Source organism: Taudactylus pleione, unplaced genomic scaffold, assembly GCF_031769625.1.
Source record: "Taudactylus pleione unplaced genomic scaffold, aTauple2 ptg000111l, whole genome shotgun sequence".
Classification (NCBI taxonomy): Eukaryota; Metazoa; Chordata; class Amphibia; order Anura; family Myobatrachidae; genus Taudactylus; species Taudactylus pleione.
This window is the reverse complement of record NW_028284513.1, coordinates 2,296,592-2,312,352: the sequence shown is the minus strand read 5'-3', so window position 1 is coordinate 2,312,352 and position 15,761 is coordinate 2,296,592. Positions and strand designations below refer to the sequence as shown.

The window sequence follows — 15,761 nt, the reverse complement described above, 5'->3', positions numbered from 1 at the left end:
GCTGCTTTGCGGCGTGAGTATGCGGCTTTGTGACATGCATACACCACCTTGCCACGTGTTCCCCTCGTGCTGCCATAACTTTAAACAATCATTATACTTTACTCTTTTCTTCAAAGATTTGACTAAACATATGTTATCTCTAACATTACTTAGTACCTCCGAATCGAAACTGCCAACTTTGGGAAAGGGTTTCATACATCCTTTGGTCATCTTGACCCATATGTCGCAGTATGCTGTAGCGTACGTGCCATATTTCACATTCATTATATACCTTGCCGAACCAGTCAGCCCATCCATAAGCAGCACCTCATCGTCCATCCCTAGCGACTGCTTAGCACCCATCTGGGACAACGCTTTGGCTACTTTCAATAGAGATTTCAACCAGTGGACGAATTAAACAAGCTGCGTCCACTCACTTCCACCCACTGTGCACAGCCGACCACTAAGCGTTTTTTGTTAGCGTACACAACGAGGAAACAGAAAATAGCCTATGCAATTATTCTGCTTTCCGCACAAATTACACAAAACTTTGTCCGACCGCTTCCTACTTTGAGTTACTCTCCAACTGGTAGAATTTAAGTATTCAAGCTTACTCTTGCCAGTGATTTTCTCCACCACACCCAATTCACAATCACGGTTCCCACAACTATGCGGTCCGATCACATTGCCCAGAGACACTAACTTATCAATGGACTTTGCGATTACAATTGGGAGTCGACCGAGAAACAAACTACGGTTTCTCGCCCAGTTATACCTGCTATGTATACTGCTACGGCTGTCCTACCCACCTTTTGGACACCTTGCCGGCCCTGTCTATTTCAACAGTTCAAAAAGGTAAAACCTTTTCTCCATTTTTCTTTTCCTTTTCACATCACAAGCATACGTTCACATTCATATACTGTACCTTTGTTTTCTGGCCAGAAAAATGCTTTCCCCCGTGACAATACCTATTCAGAGGTTTTAACAAGTGATAAGACTATCTATCACAACAATTGCTTAAACATGTGGCAGTACTACAGGGAAGAGGCAAACGCTATTTGCAAATTGCCTATTGCAGCGCAAAAGTGACAATAAAAGAAACAGACTTTTCTCTCTTGTCCCTGGATTCTAATCAGTGCTTCCTAGATTACACAAAAACAGATATTCGGTTTCACAACACAGAGTACAAAACAGGCTTTAAACACATTGCGTTCTTACCCGCGTCCACCCTTTGTTGAGGAACCGAAATCCGTGCACTTTACGTAATTTCCGGTAGCGTGATATCAGTCGCAAGCCCCCATCTATTGATTCCTATAAGTCACTATTTAGCGCTGCAAGTCGCTTAAGAAAGAATTGCTTTCCAGTCCAAACGTGTGGTTTCAAAGCACAAAAAGTTATTTATATAAAAGGGATAAAACGATGTAAGATTTAACAATTAGAGTAAAATGCGATGAAAATAGTACAGCCGATACATACGCGTGCGCACTGGTCCCAGTATACAGTCATCAATCCAGAAGTCTGTGGTTGCTAGAAGATTGCTTTACACCGAGGTCAGCCCACAACTTATATACCTTACAGGTTTCAGAGTTAACAAAGGGACAAATTGACAGGTTCTCATTGGTTCTTGCTTCTGGTCACTCTGGTCATTGGTCAGTTCAAACGGTGTCATCAGGGGTATGGCTCAGTCCTCAAATGATCACATTGTATACGTATGTCAATGTGTGTATATATATATATATACATATATATATATGTGTGTGTGCATTATGTGTGTCAGTGTATGTGTATTGTGGTTTCGCAGTTGTGCGCATTGGATTGCACCGACACAAAGTAGCGTCCTAGTAACACGTCATCCGACCATAGACTACTATATCATCAGATAATAATTGTAATGCGATCATATCCAATTATTTGACTTTGACAGCCCCATCCCATGTGTCTCTCACTCTCACCCCCAGGGCGGACATCAGGGGTGGACTGCCGGGTCTGGTATCCCAGGCCCGGACAAAGAGAGGGGCCCTGCCAGGGAAGGACTTACCAGCCTTTGGGGGCAAGCTAGGTGCCATTAATGATTTGGGTACTCCTGCTCCTTCCCCAGCCACTCTGTGTGACTGTGCCTGTAACACGAGTGAGAGATGTGACAGACTGAGGCTGCACTAGGGGCTAACAGAAAGTGGCTGCCCAAAGAAGGCTACAGAAATATGGCTGCCATCGACCAATGGGGAGCCAGGTTTCCTTTCCCAGGAACCAGAGAGGTTGGAGAAAGCAAAGGTGGCGGGGCTTATCGAGAGAAAGAAGATAAGTAGGTGAGTAAGGCATATATCTGACAGGCAGGTGTGTGTGTGTGTGTGTGTGTGTGTGCGCGCGTGCATGCATGATGGGAATATGTGGGGGGTCACTTACACACAGAGTGGATGTGGGGGGATTGCTGACAGAGAAAGGGGAATGTGGGGGGATCGCTGAGAGAGGAGAATCTGGTGAGGATCATTGAGAGAGAGAAAGAGGGGAATGTATGGGGATGTCACTGATATGGGGGAATGTGAGGGATCACAGAGAGAAGTGTGTGGAAGGGATTGCGGCTGACTGGTACAAATAAAAGTTTTTTCTACTTCAGGGTCCATAGGGTATCCACAGGACCGTCAGTCAGTCGCTGGGCACCATAGAGTTAAGCTTTTCAGCCTCCCAGGATGCACTAGGGTCCCCCTCCTATGCCCCGCCCCCGAGCCAAGGCACCTCAGTTTAGTTTGGTGCCCGGCCGGAGTCGGGTGCACCTGTCGGAGTGGGGGCTAGAAGAGCCCCTGAAGCTTTCTTCAGTGCAGCTTTGGCTGCACATCTGGATGTACAGCATGGACAGTCAGTCCTGATGTCCATGCTGTCTTCCCTACACCCCCGCCGGTACCAGAACGCCGGTACCGATCCGGGGATGCTGGTGAGCATCTGGGGTCACAGCTAGCGGTGACCCCAGATGTTCCGGACCATGGCCGGATCCAAGGGGACAAAGGTAAGCAGTGGGGTCCCGCGGTGGGTCCCCGCTGGTCACATGGTCCTAAGTCCCCAGGCAGGGGGCTCCCTGGGGACTGGCTGCAGCATGGAGCCAGGCGACCAACCTGCGCTTTCCACTACCCCCTGGGACAGTGGACCGCAGCAGAGCGGTAGCGCTGTGGCATCCCAGGGGTTAAATGCATGCCAGGGGAGCGCGCCTTCCCTGTCTCACAGCCGGCGCCTCCCCCGCTGCACACAGCCCTCTCTGCACGCTGCCGACTGGTCCTGTGGCACCGCTCCTCCCCCAGGCCAGCCTCCTCTCTGCTCCTGGCCATCTTCTCCAGAACGCATGGTGAACGCTGCTGGAAGCGCTGGACGGAAGCATCGTGGTCTGGGTCCCCCCGCATACCTCTCCTCCGCTGTGGTCAGGTCTGTGTATGCAGCGCTGTGTCCTACCAGGCCCTGTGTCTGCGTAGTTGAGTGATCAGCGCTGTTAGTGCAGGAATTGATTTTCTTTGCATTGTATGTGACTGTGCTAGCGCTGCTGCCTGTAACTTTTCTCTAAACTGTCAGCTTTATTACTGTCCCTGTTCTTTCTGCTAAGCCCTTGCGGTGCGGTGCTGCAGGGTGGTCTCTCGCCTATTTAAGTTATAATTGGTGAGAGAGGTCACATACGTGGTGCCATCATGTCCGAAAGTGATTTTCCCCTCCGGCTACAGTGTACTACGTGTAAAGTACCGTTAGCGGAGGGGGAGGATAGCGCGGAGGGCCTTTGCCGGCAGTGTTTGTCCATGGCGCGGCCTATTACGGTTACAGCACCGGTACAGGAGCCGCCCTGGGCTTGTTTCGCTCAGGCGCTTACAGCCTTAGTGGGCCAGTTAGCTCCGCAGCCCGCGTTTACACCGATGGGTTTATCCCAGCAGTCAGTGGTGTCGTCACCCATGCAGGGTTTCCCACGACAATTGGTGGTACCCCACAGTCTCCCTATTTCCCCGCTCCCAGTTTCTCAGGAGCCAGCGTGGGTTAACTCCCTGACAAGTTCTGTACAGCACTTGTCGGATGTGTTGCAAGGGGAGTCTGTGATGCGGCCGCATAAACGGCCGGGTGGCGTCTCTATCGGCTCCTTATGAGGATGACGAGAGGACGTCTGATGATGGGGAGATTCTGGATCCTTACGATCAGGAACCTCTCCATACTAAGGACGCTGATGCTAAGTCCAAAGTATATATTCCTGGACTTATTCGGGCGGTCCGCACAGCCTTGGTGATTGAGGACGAAGTTCCCCCAGCGGCTAAATCTAAGTATGCCTTTTTCAAAGATGTGAAGGGCGATGCCACAGTCTTTCCTCTTTTGGGTCAGTTGGTGGACCATTTAGAGGAGGCGTGGAAACAGCCTGGCAAAAGATACCAGCCGCAGAGACGCCTGGCGGTGGCTTATCCGTTTGCGGATAATTATTTTGCAAAGTGGGAATCCCCTCCACAGGTGGATTCTCACGTGACCCGTCTTGTTCGTAGTGCCACTTTGCCGATGCCATCTATGTCCTCCCTTAAGGATGCTACGGACCGCAAGGTGGAGATCTGCCTGAAATCCACTTATTCCCTTGCGGGGGGGGCAGCACGGCCGGCTATGGCCATTTGCTGGGTTGCCAGAGTGATGGAGCGCTGGGCGGATTCATTAGTGGCTTCTTTTGATTCCGACTGTCCGGCCGAACAAGCGGAGTTGATTGGTAATCTCTGTGATTCGGCCACTTATATCAACGAGGCGGCCCTAGACATTAGTACTCTGGTGTCTAGAATTTCTTCAGCAGTGGTGGCTGCTCGTCGCACCTTGTGGCTGCGATCCTGGAAGGCGGACGCAGATTCCAAAAAGGGTCTGGAGGCGTTGCCGTTTACCGGAGAAGTTCTCTTCGGTCCGGATCTGGATAAGATTGTGGCCACGCTGGCGGCAGCCAAATCGGCTTGTCTCCCGTCGGCCGCTGCTCCTTCTGGTTCTGGACCATCGTCCTTTCGGTCATCTAGGGCCCAGGGCAGGCCCAAACCACAGTCGTTTCCTTGACAGGCTGGCCCTAAGAAATCGGCCACGCCCCGGAAGCAGGCATGGAGTACCAGACGTCCAGCCCCCAAGCCAGATGACAAGCCTGCGGCCTGACGGTCCGGGCCTCCCTTTGGGGGATCCCAGGGTGGGAGGCCGCCTGCTGCAGTTCGCCCAGTGTTGGTCGGCCACTACGACAGACACTTGGGTTCTGGAGGTGGTTTTCCACGGATACGCCCTCTCCTTCCGACACAGACCCCCGGCTCGATTCTTCACCACGGGTCTACCGTCCGACCGGAACAAGGCTACGGAGCTGCGGAAGGTATTGCACACTATGCTCCAGGCTGGAGTTATAGTGCCTGTTCCATTCTCCCAGAGGGGCCAGGGTTTCTATTCAAATCTATTTTTGGTACAGAAACCCAATGGGTCGTATCATCCGATTCTCAACCTCAAAGCACTCAACAAGTCTTTGCAGGTTCCGAAGTTTTGGATGGAGACCCTACGGTCCATCATTCTGGTGCTGGAACCTGGGGACTACATGGTGTCATTGGACATACAGGACGCTTACCTGCATGTCCCTATTCTTTTGTGCCATCAACAGTTCCTCAGGTTTGCAATCCGCCGCGACCACTTCCAGTTTCGGGCGTTACCTTTTGGGCTGGCGACAGCACCACGTGTTTTCACCAAGGTGATGGCGGTCATGGCGGCTTCTCTGCGGATGCAGGGAGTCCGCATGTTGCCATACTTGGACGACCTGTTATTGGTGGCAGGATCTCCAGAGCTCCTGTTACGCCATTTGGACCTGACCATTGCACTGCTGCAATGGCACGGCTGACTAATCAACTGGCAGAAGTCCACTCTAATCCCGTCTCGGAGGATTCTACATCTTGGAGCCTTATTGGACTCGGGACAGCAAAGGATCTTCGTGACGGAGGACAAGATCTCTGCTTTACAGTCAAGGGTGCGCAGTTGTCTGCACAGCCGCCGGGTGTCTCTACACTCGGCGATGAGGTTACTGGGCTCCATGGTGTCGGTGTTCGACATAGTGGAATACGCCCAGTTTCACTCCAGACCTCTGCAGCACCTGATCCTGTCCAAGTGGAACGGGCTGCCTCAGTCTCTGAAGTCCCAGATGATTGTGATCACCCTGGAGGTTCGCCTGTCCCTTGCGTGGTGGTTACAGACGACCCACCTCAACAAGGGACGTCCGTTCTGGGTTCCAAATTGGGTCCTGTTGACAACGGACGCCAGTCTTCGGGGCTGGGGAGCAGTTTCGGGTCCACACTTGTTCCAGGGCAGGTGGACGCCGACAGAAGCGGAGCTTTCAATAAATATCTTGGAACTCCGTGCGGTCTTCAATGCTCTCCAGCAGGCACATCGGTTTCTCCAGGGTCACCCGGTGCAGGTCCAGTCGGACAACGCTACCACCGTGGCCTACATAAACTGGCAAGGAGGAACTCGCAGTCGGGCGGCTCTCGTAGAGGTCTCTCGGATCCTGGTTTGGGCGGAGCGCAATCTTCCGGCCATATCAGCGGTCTTCATCCCGGGAGTGCTAATTTGGGAGGTGGACTTTCTAAGTCGCCAGGACATTCATCCGGGGGAATGGTCCCTGCACCCGGACGTTTTTCAACTGCTGGTGGACAGGTGGGGTCTTCCAGAGATCGACCTCATGGCGTCCCGGCACAACAACAAGTTGCCGGTGTACGGGTCTCGCACAAGAGACGAAGGGGCGTCTCTGGTGGATGCTCTGTCCGTCCGGTGGACGTTCCGGTTCGCATACCTGTTCCCTCCGGTCTCCCTTCTTCCACGGGTAATCCGGAAATTCAAACAGGAAGGAGGGACGCTCCTGTTGATAGCTCCCGCGTGGCCCAGACGGCACTGGTTCTCAGACCTTCAGGGTCGGTCCATGGACATTCCTCTGCTTGTCTTCACCCGGACCTGACTCAGCTGTCTTTGACGGCGTGGCTGTTGAGACGGCCATGCTGAGGTCCCGGGGGTTTTCCAGCTCTGTGGTGCATACTATGTTGCGAGCTCGGAAACCGTCTTCCGTGAGGATATACCATCGCGTGTGGCATACGTTCTTCCAGTGGTGTCGACCGAGAGGTTATGCACCGCAGGAGTTTCGTCTGTCTCGGATTCTCGCCTTCCTGCAAGCTGGACTAGATCATGGGCTTCGCCTTGCTTCTTTGAAGGTACAGGTTTCGGCCCTATCTGTCTGGTTTCACCGTAGGATTGCTACAATCCTGGATGTGCGCACCTTTATGCAAGGTATTCTCCGCATTCAGCTGCCCTTTGTTCCACCTGTGGCACCTTGGGATTTGGCTGTGGTCCTGAGGGCTCTCCAAGGACCGCCGTTTGAACCACTGGGCTCAGTGTATCTTAAATGGCTAACAGCTAAGACTGTTTTCCTTCTGGCTATTGCTTCGGCCAGACGTGTTTCTGAGTTAGGGGCTCTTTCTTGTAGACCCCCTTTCTTGGTTTTTCTTGGGAACAGGGCAGTGCTCCGCACTCGGCCCGAGTTTCTTCCCAAAGTTGTTTCCCAGTTTCATGTTAACGAGGAAATCGTTGTTCCGGCCTTTAACTCACCGGGTCTTTCCATGGGTGAGGCCTCTTTGGATGTTGTGCGGGCCTTAAGGACTTATGTTGACCGCACTTCTTCGTTTAGGAAGTCGGACGCTTTGTTTGTCCTCTATGGCTTCCGTAAAAAGGGTTGGCCTGCTTCAAAGCAAACTTTGGCAGCCTGGATCCGTATGGCTATTTCTGAAGCTTATCTTCATGAAGGCCTGCCGGTTCCTCCTTCTGTGAAGGCTCATTCCACTAGGTCTGTGGGTCCTTCGTGGGCAGCTCGACGTGGTGCCTCTGCAGTCCAGATCTGCAAGGCTGCTACGTGGTCCTCTGTCCATACCTTCGTGAGGTATTACAGGTTTTACACCTTCGCCTCTCTTGATGCTTCATTCGGGCGGCGGATTCTCCTTTCTGCACAGGAGCATCCCCACCCTTAAAGGATACTGCTTTGGGACATCCCCAAGGTATCCTGTGGATACCCTATGGACCCTGAAGTAGAAAATATGAGATATGGTAAGAACTTACCCTTGTTATCTCTATTTCTACGAAGTCCATAGGGTTCTACAGGACTCCCGCCCTGTCGCACCTGTGCTGCAGATGGGCTTTGCTCTGGTCACTGGTTTTCCATCTCCCTCTGGTGAGAATGTGATTCTTGTATGTGTCCAGATCTTTTTTTCTCTCTCTTCCTTCTCCTCCTCCGGCCTATGGCTTGATAACTAACTGAGGTGCCTTGGCTCGGGGGCGGGGTATAGGAGGGGGACCCTAGTGCATCCTGGGAGGCTGAAAAGCTTAACTCTATGGTGCCCAGTGACTGACGTCACACCTATACCCAAGGTATCCTGTGGAACCCTATGGACTTCGTAGAAATAGAGATAACAAGGGTAAGTTCTTACCATATCTCATATTTTTTTTCTTAATGCAACAAGGCACACATGGCGTCATGACATCACATGCACCGCACCACCAACAGAAAAACCAGCCACAGTGTGAAGAGAAGTAGCCAGAGACACAGGAGAAAGTAACTGTCTGTGGGCTGTAATGGCTGAATGCGGGGGCTGAATGGATAGACAGAAGGGGTGCTGGCTGGGGAGACAGAAGTGGTGCTGGCTGGGGAGATAGAAGTGGTGCTGGCTGGGGAGACACTGTGGGGTTTGAGTTGCAGAAACAAGAGGGGGGCGCTGCCTATTTTGTCAGTCTCGGGCCCCACAGTTTTTGATGACTGCCCTGTTGAACCCAAACCCTGTGTCTACAGCTCAATCTCATGCCTGCCACTATATCCCCAGTCTCCCCAAACACTGTCTGACCCATGTCTTTCCAGCCCAGCCAATGGTTACCTGCTATTCCTTACTCTTCCCTGGCGGCTCGGACCCGACTCATCCCTGATCCAGTGGCATGACATCAAGTGCGCTGTGCCAAGTTAATGCATTCCTCCCACTCTGTGCCTGTGTGCCACTGGCTGAATAGAGCAGCGGCAGAGGCAAAGGGGACACATTGACTTGGCTCCCGAGGTTCCTGAAGGGCCAGAGCCCCTCGGAGTCACAGGGCCCAGTACAAGTGTCTCCCTTGTACCCCACTGTCGCCGGGCCTGACCATATGCAATGATTATTCTGTAAGATATAAGATTTTGTCTCCTATAACTGTACTAGTTTTTGCAAACAGCAAATGTTTTTTAAATTATGAATCAATAATTAAAACTAGTTTAAATGAAGACATTGACTTCAAGCAAAGATACAAAGTGTTTGGCAAACACAGCTGTGATATGGCCTAAATAAAATAGTTATATGAATATTAATAACCATGATGAATAATTATCAAGAAGCGGCTTGGTTTCTGTTTAATGTAACATGACCTCTCAGGGACAGAAAACAGATAGTTCTATTTCCTGTCCTTTATAAGGATGTCCTCTAATATTACATTATCAGACACAGAGATGGGCTTCTCTCTCATTATTTAAGGAAAATAAATGTTAAAATGGGCAAGAAAAGACTCCCAAGATTAGTTATAAAATGACAGACAAATACATAGATAATCACCTTGGCAATGTTTCTGTAGAGTACAGACATCACTGTTAAAACACGTTAATATATAGCACATACCTCCCATACAATGTCCCAATTTTGGCAGGACAGTGCTGGTTTCAGGGAAATACTCCACCGTAATACGATGAGGGGTTGGGATGCATTAACATACAACAATAAAATTGTATATTTGCTTTTTTTTAAATAAAATGTAGTCTGGTAGTGTGACCACACCAACCATTATGTGCCCATGCTACGTCCCAATTTCAACCTTCTGTATGTTAGCAACTATTTATAGTGTGAATGGAATTATACATTTGGGATTGAGATTGAGATTATGTTGTGGATGCCCGTTATGAAGTCGTCATGTCGAAAATGATACTAGTCGACATCTGAAAAATGTCAACATATTGAAAATGTCGACATTAGCGTTAGGGCTAGGGTTATGTCCAGGGTTACCCCTGAATATGGCTTGTCATGACCATCTTTACATTTTATCAATGTTGAATGCAGTATTTTGACATTGTGCTTGTCGTCATGAAGTTATACCAAGCCCAAATGCTGTACCATCTGGGGCCTCACTGATACTTTTGGGGATTTACCTTTATTCTCATTTCATTTGCCACAAGTTATTCACAATTATTGCACAAATTGTGTGACACCCCGGTCAGACTCTAGGACACTTACTCTAAACAGATACTACTGATTGGGTAGACCAAAGGGACCTGAGTGAATAAGAAACTTATTACCTGACTAGTAAGATACACTAATATATAAGTTATGATTTTCAATACAGTTTTGTCTGTAAAAGCCATGGATTAAAGCAGGGGTGGGCAACCTTTTTCTGTCAAGGGCCATTTGGATATTTATAACATCATTCGCGGGCCATACAAAATTAGCCTGTTAAATTTGGTCAAAAAATGAATTAACTCACCCTTAATGTGTTGGCTGGAACTGCTTCTCTTTGGTGAGGCGTGTGATGTTAGCTGGTATTGATGATGTTGCTACTCGCAACTGCTTTTCCAGGTTTGTGTCAGTCAGTCTGGAGCGCAGTCGACTCTTTGTGATGGTAAGTTTTGAAAAGAACTGCTCTTAGCAGTAAGTTGTTGTGATACTCAGGTAAATGGTGTCAGAGTAATTACAAAAAGTAATGTTCTCACTTTACCTGGTGCTTGAATTTCTCCAGCCAACACAGGTTCTAATGTGCAATTCAGAGAGGGGTAAGGAAGATAGGACTACACAAAAGGTATTTTTAACAGATGCCTTAATTGAAAGCTGGTTTATTTGAAGAAGATGTTTGTCTGTAAAGTGGAGAATCCACTAGACTATTAAGTTGAATGATTGAACGATAACGATCGTTCAATCGTTTGCAAATCGTTTGAAAATCATTTGCCAAAGTGTCTAAAATGATCAGCAATGCGCGTGTCCGCTGGTCATTTAGACATCTATCATCTTTCAAACATGCCGGTCAACCTGACGATATCGTCAGGTTCAGCATGTTTACAGATGATTGATGGCCCGGCACTGAATGTCTGCTCGTTCAGTGTAGACTCATCACACGACCGACAAACGACTGAACGATTACAATGTCGGAATCGTGTAGTCGTTTTCAGATCTTGTAGTGGATACCCGCCTTAAGAATCAGCAACTGTATACTCTATTTTGTTAATATGCAGATTTCAACATTATTCAATTAAACTCTGTTAGTTTCAGAACAAAACATATACAAACATCCTTGCATCAAAGATCAGTATTGCAAATCAGATTCAGGGGTAAATAAATATATTCTCATTCAAGAATAAGGCATTTTAGTAAATCACAGTAGCAATCACTTTTCAGACATTATAAAAATTACATAAAAGAGTTCAAATAAGTGAAGCAAATAACCTCAGTTAAATATTTCCTACAAACATCACAACACATTAAGTGATTACAGTATACCTTGTAGTATAAGTGCATTTATAACCAACTTTGCATAACTCAAAGAAAACATTTATCAAGAAGCTGAATGTTCCCATAAATTGAGTCCTGTAGTAATAAGATGTCTCTTGAATCTTCACTGATCAGCACACAAAAACAAAGGAAGTTGAGGATCCATTAATAAGTGTTTATAATGGAGTCAATTGCACTTTCCAGAACACTATGAATTCCAATATTTATATATTGATTATTCTTGTATTTGGTCAGTCACTACTGTAGTATTACAAATAGAACTAGATACCTTGCTGTAATATTTAATCAGAGTCACTACTGCAGTAATGGAATACTAGCCTTTCATCCTGTGTAATGTTGCTTGGTAATCATCAGGCTGTAATGTAAGGTCACTGCTGCTTCTCCCAGCCCCGTGTTTTACAACTATGGGGGATGTCCCTTGGCAACAGGGTTGATCACAAGCAGAGGGGTGATTGTCTTTCCCGAGTCCACAGACAGTCGCTGTATGGCTCCTGTTTGCAGCTTCACGGGGTAGGCGGATGCCGGTCTTCCCAGCAGTTGCCTGGACCACCGCTACCCAGCGGGTCTCAGGGCTGCTTCAGCCCTGAGTCCTAGGTTCGGCTGCGTACACGTCACTCACTGCAGATGCGGAAAGTACAGGCTTCACGCTGAGCTGCTGCCGTGGCTGCACACACTGGCTAATGCTTCACACAAACTCTCCTTCCAAGAACTCCTCGCTGATACACTACATGCTGGTTCTACACACCACCCAGCCTATGCAGCAGCTGTATATATCCCTTCAGCAGATCTAGGCTTCCCACCCTTAGGGCACCCAATCAGCTGCAGGCAACATGCAAGGCAACTGGCAACATTTTATTGCCTGGAAGCCACATTAACCCTTGGTATTTCTGAGAGAGTAAAAAAAGCTGTGTTATCCCCTTTTCAGTCTTGGGGTTAATCCTGGGGGTTACAGCCCTCCGTGCTTTAAAGATGCGTGTCCTCACACAGAGCATAACTTGCAAAGTCTCACATAAACAGTCTTTAGATTGTTAGCAATAATATCAAAAGCAGGAATAGAAATGAGGATCAAATTATTGGTCTATCAGTGCATACGGTATGGCAATAGTAAGAGAACATAGGTTCAAACAAAACCGCATTTCAATAAATTGTGCTACAGTTACATAATGTCAAGGCTGTAACGTTAGTGTCATATGACAAATCAAACATAGGTAGGGTCACCCCTACTGAACACTCTATTGTCTACAGTGTACAGATGGAGCACCTTTGTTCCTTTTTCCTGACTTTCTTGTCATCTGTTGCAGAAGAAAGACAAACTCTTCACCACTCATTGAGATGTACTTGCCATCTGGGTGATGCCGCTCTGGGAAAAGCCAGTTTACTTCCCCTTTAGCTTCGCTCAGAGATTCTGCCAGATCATGGAGCTCAGACATTGACATAGCTGAATCTGATGCATTGGGTTTTAGGGGAACCCCCAAGCCTTCCCTTGCAGCTGTGTAGATCACTTCCTTGGTATCCTTTTTCTGGTCAGCTGCACTTGAGTCAGCCTGATTAAAGTCGGTCGTATTAGAACCAATGTCCTCCATCCTAGCCTTACTCTCACATGCTGGATCTGGAGGAAGTTGAAGTCTAGTTACATCCTGCAGGTTCCGCTGCACTGTCACTTTGTTCCTCCGCAGTTTGCACATCTTTTGGTCCCACCAATTCACTATCTTCTGGGATATCAAGATATCATGTGCGTTCATATGGTCGATCTGAAAAGTATTGTGGGCAGCGACTCATTATATAAGGTTGTGATTGATGTATACTTACTGAGACATTTTCCACTTCTGTGCGCTCCTCTCCACTTACACAGTATTGGCAATTTTACTGGTAGTAGTGTGGAGGACCTCTGCGATGTGGATAGCGCCAGTAATGCTTGTGATTTGCTGCATATCTGCTTCCTTTAACTGGAGCACCAACAGGACCAGTGACGTTTGTTGCCTGTAGACCTTTTTCTCCATTGATGACATAAAATTCCACAATTTCTCCATCTCCTAGGCTACAATGGTATTTTCTCAGGTTATTCTTTTGAATGGCTGTATAATGAACAAAAATATAATTCTTGGTGTCATCACATTTTATGAATCCATAGCCACGTTGCACATGGAACCATACGACTTTTCCCAAAATACTTCTTGCTATGGCTGATGTAACATCACTTGCAGGTGGTGTTCTCCCAATTTCTATTTGATTCTGTATTACTGAGCCCAGACTCTCATCATTTTGGCTGCTCGTCTTCCATCCATGGACCTATTCTGCTCATCCCTCCTGAGAGCTGGTCCTTGGCCTCAGGACCTGGTTTTAAAGGCTCTCTCTGGGTGCAATAGTGTGACTGAATTGGTTACATCTTCTACAGATAGATTGTCCTTGTGAATCAAAGTGATCAGTAGCTCTGCTCCCTTGGCCCCGAGGTTCTGGCCCCAGGGCATTGGAGTTTAAAGGATCTGTGCTTGTGCATTGCCTCTCCACATGACCAACTCCTCTGCATTGTCTGCAGATGTGGCGTCCCTGTCCGTCAAATTGATCGGTGGGTCTACGTCCCGATCCCCTGGATAAGTTTCACCACTCTCCTGTTGATCTATTCCATTCTGATCTCCACCTGGGTTCGCTTGTAGCAAGCATCTGCCAACTTGACATCTTTCGCATCTCCCGCTGCATTTCAGCCATCCCTACTGTCAGCTCTTCCAGCTGCTTCCTCAATGTTTGTATATGGTCGGTAGTTGGGATCTGACCTCCTTGGGTCACTGTGTCCTTCTTCTGCACCAGTTGTTCTGTACTAGGTGTCATGGCCCCCTGTGAGTCGGCGCATTCTCAGAATTCTGGCATATCAGGAAACTCTTTGTCTCGGTTGGTATTGGTGCCAAGTACTGTAATGGCTGCTTCCTTAAAGTCCCGGAAAGGTCGGTCTGGCATCTGCCTCTTTAATAAGTGTAGTTGCATTCAGACTCCTTCACCTAGTGCCCCTTCGATGAGCCGGGTATTAAGCATTTCATATGGTTTTTGTACCTCTTCTTTGTTGACTGCCTGTATTGCCTTTAAGATCTCCTGCAGGCTCAACGCGTAGTCTCGTTGGGACTCCCCTGGTTTCTGTTTCCATGCGTAGAATTTAATTTTAAGCTCTGGGACTGTTCGTATTTTGAACATCGCTGCTAGTCGTTGCATCACTTGTTATACTTTTGTTTTTTTCTCAGCTGGCCATGAGGTCACCTCCCTGAGTGCAGATCCCTTCAGTTGGCCTATCAGGATCTCAACTTGTTGTTGATCACCCAGGGGGTATAGTCAGCACACACACTTGATTTTGCTATGGAACTCGGTGAAAGTGTTCCCCTCGGACTTCAAGCCATCCCCACTATATGTCGGCATCCAAGGTGCTCCAAAGTAACATGGTAATGTTATCGGGTTACCTTGTACTGTTGGGGCCGGTGCTAGTACTGGCGCATGTGATAGTGCTCCCCCTCTATTGTCACTGGCTAGCATGTCTCCCACTGCTGGTTGTTCTTGCAACATTCTTGCCTAAGGTTTCAATCCTGTTCGGCATGATGCCAAATGTGATACCCAGGTAAACGGTGTCAGAGTAATTTCAAACAGTAATGTTCTCACTTTACCTGGTACTTGAATTTCTCCAGCTGGTACAGATTCTAATGTGCGATTCAGAGAGGTAAGGAAGATGGGACTACACGAAAGGTATTTTTAATAGATGCCTTCATTGAAAGCTGGTCTATTTGAAGAAGTAAAAATCAGCAACTGTATACTCTATTTTGTTAATATGCAGATTTCAACATTATTCAAGTACACTCTGTTAGTTTCAGAACAGAACATATACAGGTTGCGTCTCCCATATCCAAATATTCCGAAATACGGAAAATTCCGAAATACGGAATTATTTTGGCATGACTGAGATAATGAAACCTTTAATTTTTGATGGTTCAATGTACACAAACTTTGTCTAAGGCACAAATTATTAAATATATTGTATACAGTTACCTTCAGGCTGTGTGTATAAGGTGTATATGAAACATAAATTAATTTCATTTCTGTATACAAACTTTGCTTGAGCCACAAAATTATTGAAAATATTGAATAAAATTATCTACATCCCAAGATATTTCATTATGATATGCAAATATTCCAAAATACGGAATATTCCGTTATCCAAAATACCTCTGGTCCCAAGCATTTTGGATATGGGAGACT

The 15,761-nt window shown here is 47.7% G+C and overlaps 2 pseudogenes; both read right to left on the bottom strand.

Annotated features, from left to right (window-relative positions):
- Positions 1-12,760: 12,760 nt before the first annotated feature.
- LOC148525149 (uncharacterized) lies at positions 12,761-14,354 on the bottom strand (annotated as a pseudogene).
- A 24-nt stretch (positions 14,355-14,378) lies between these two features.
- On the bottom strand, positions 14,379-15,074 carry LOC148525148 (uncharacterized; annotated as a pseudogene).
- Between the last annotated feature and the right edge of the window lie 687 nt (positions 15,075-15,761).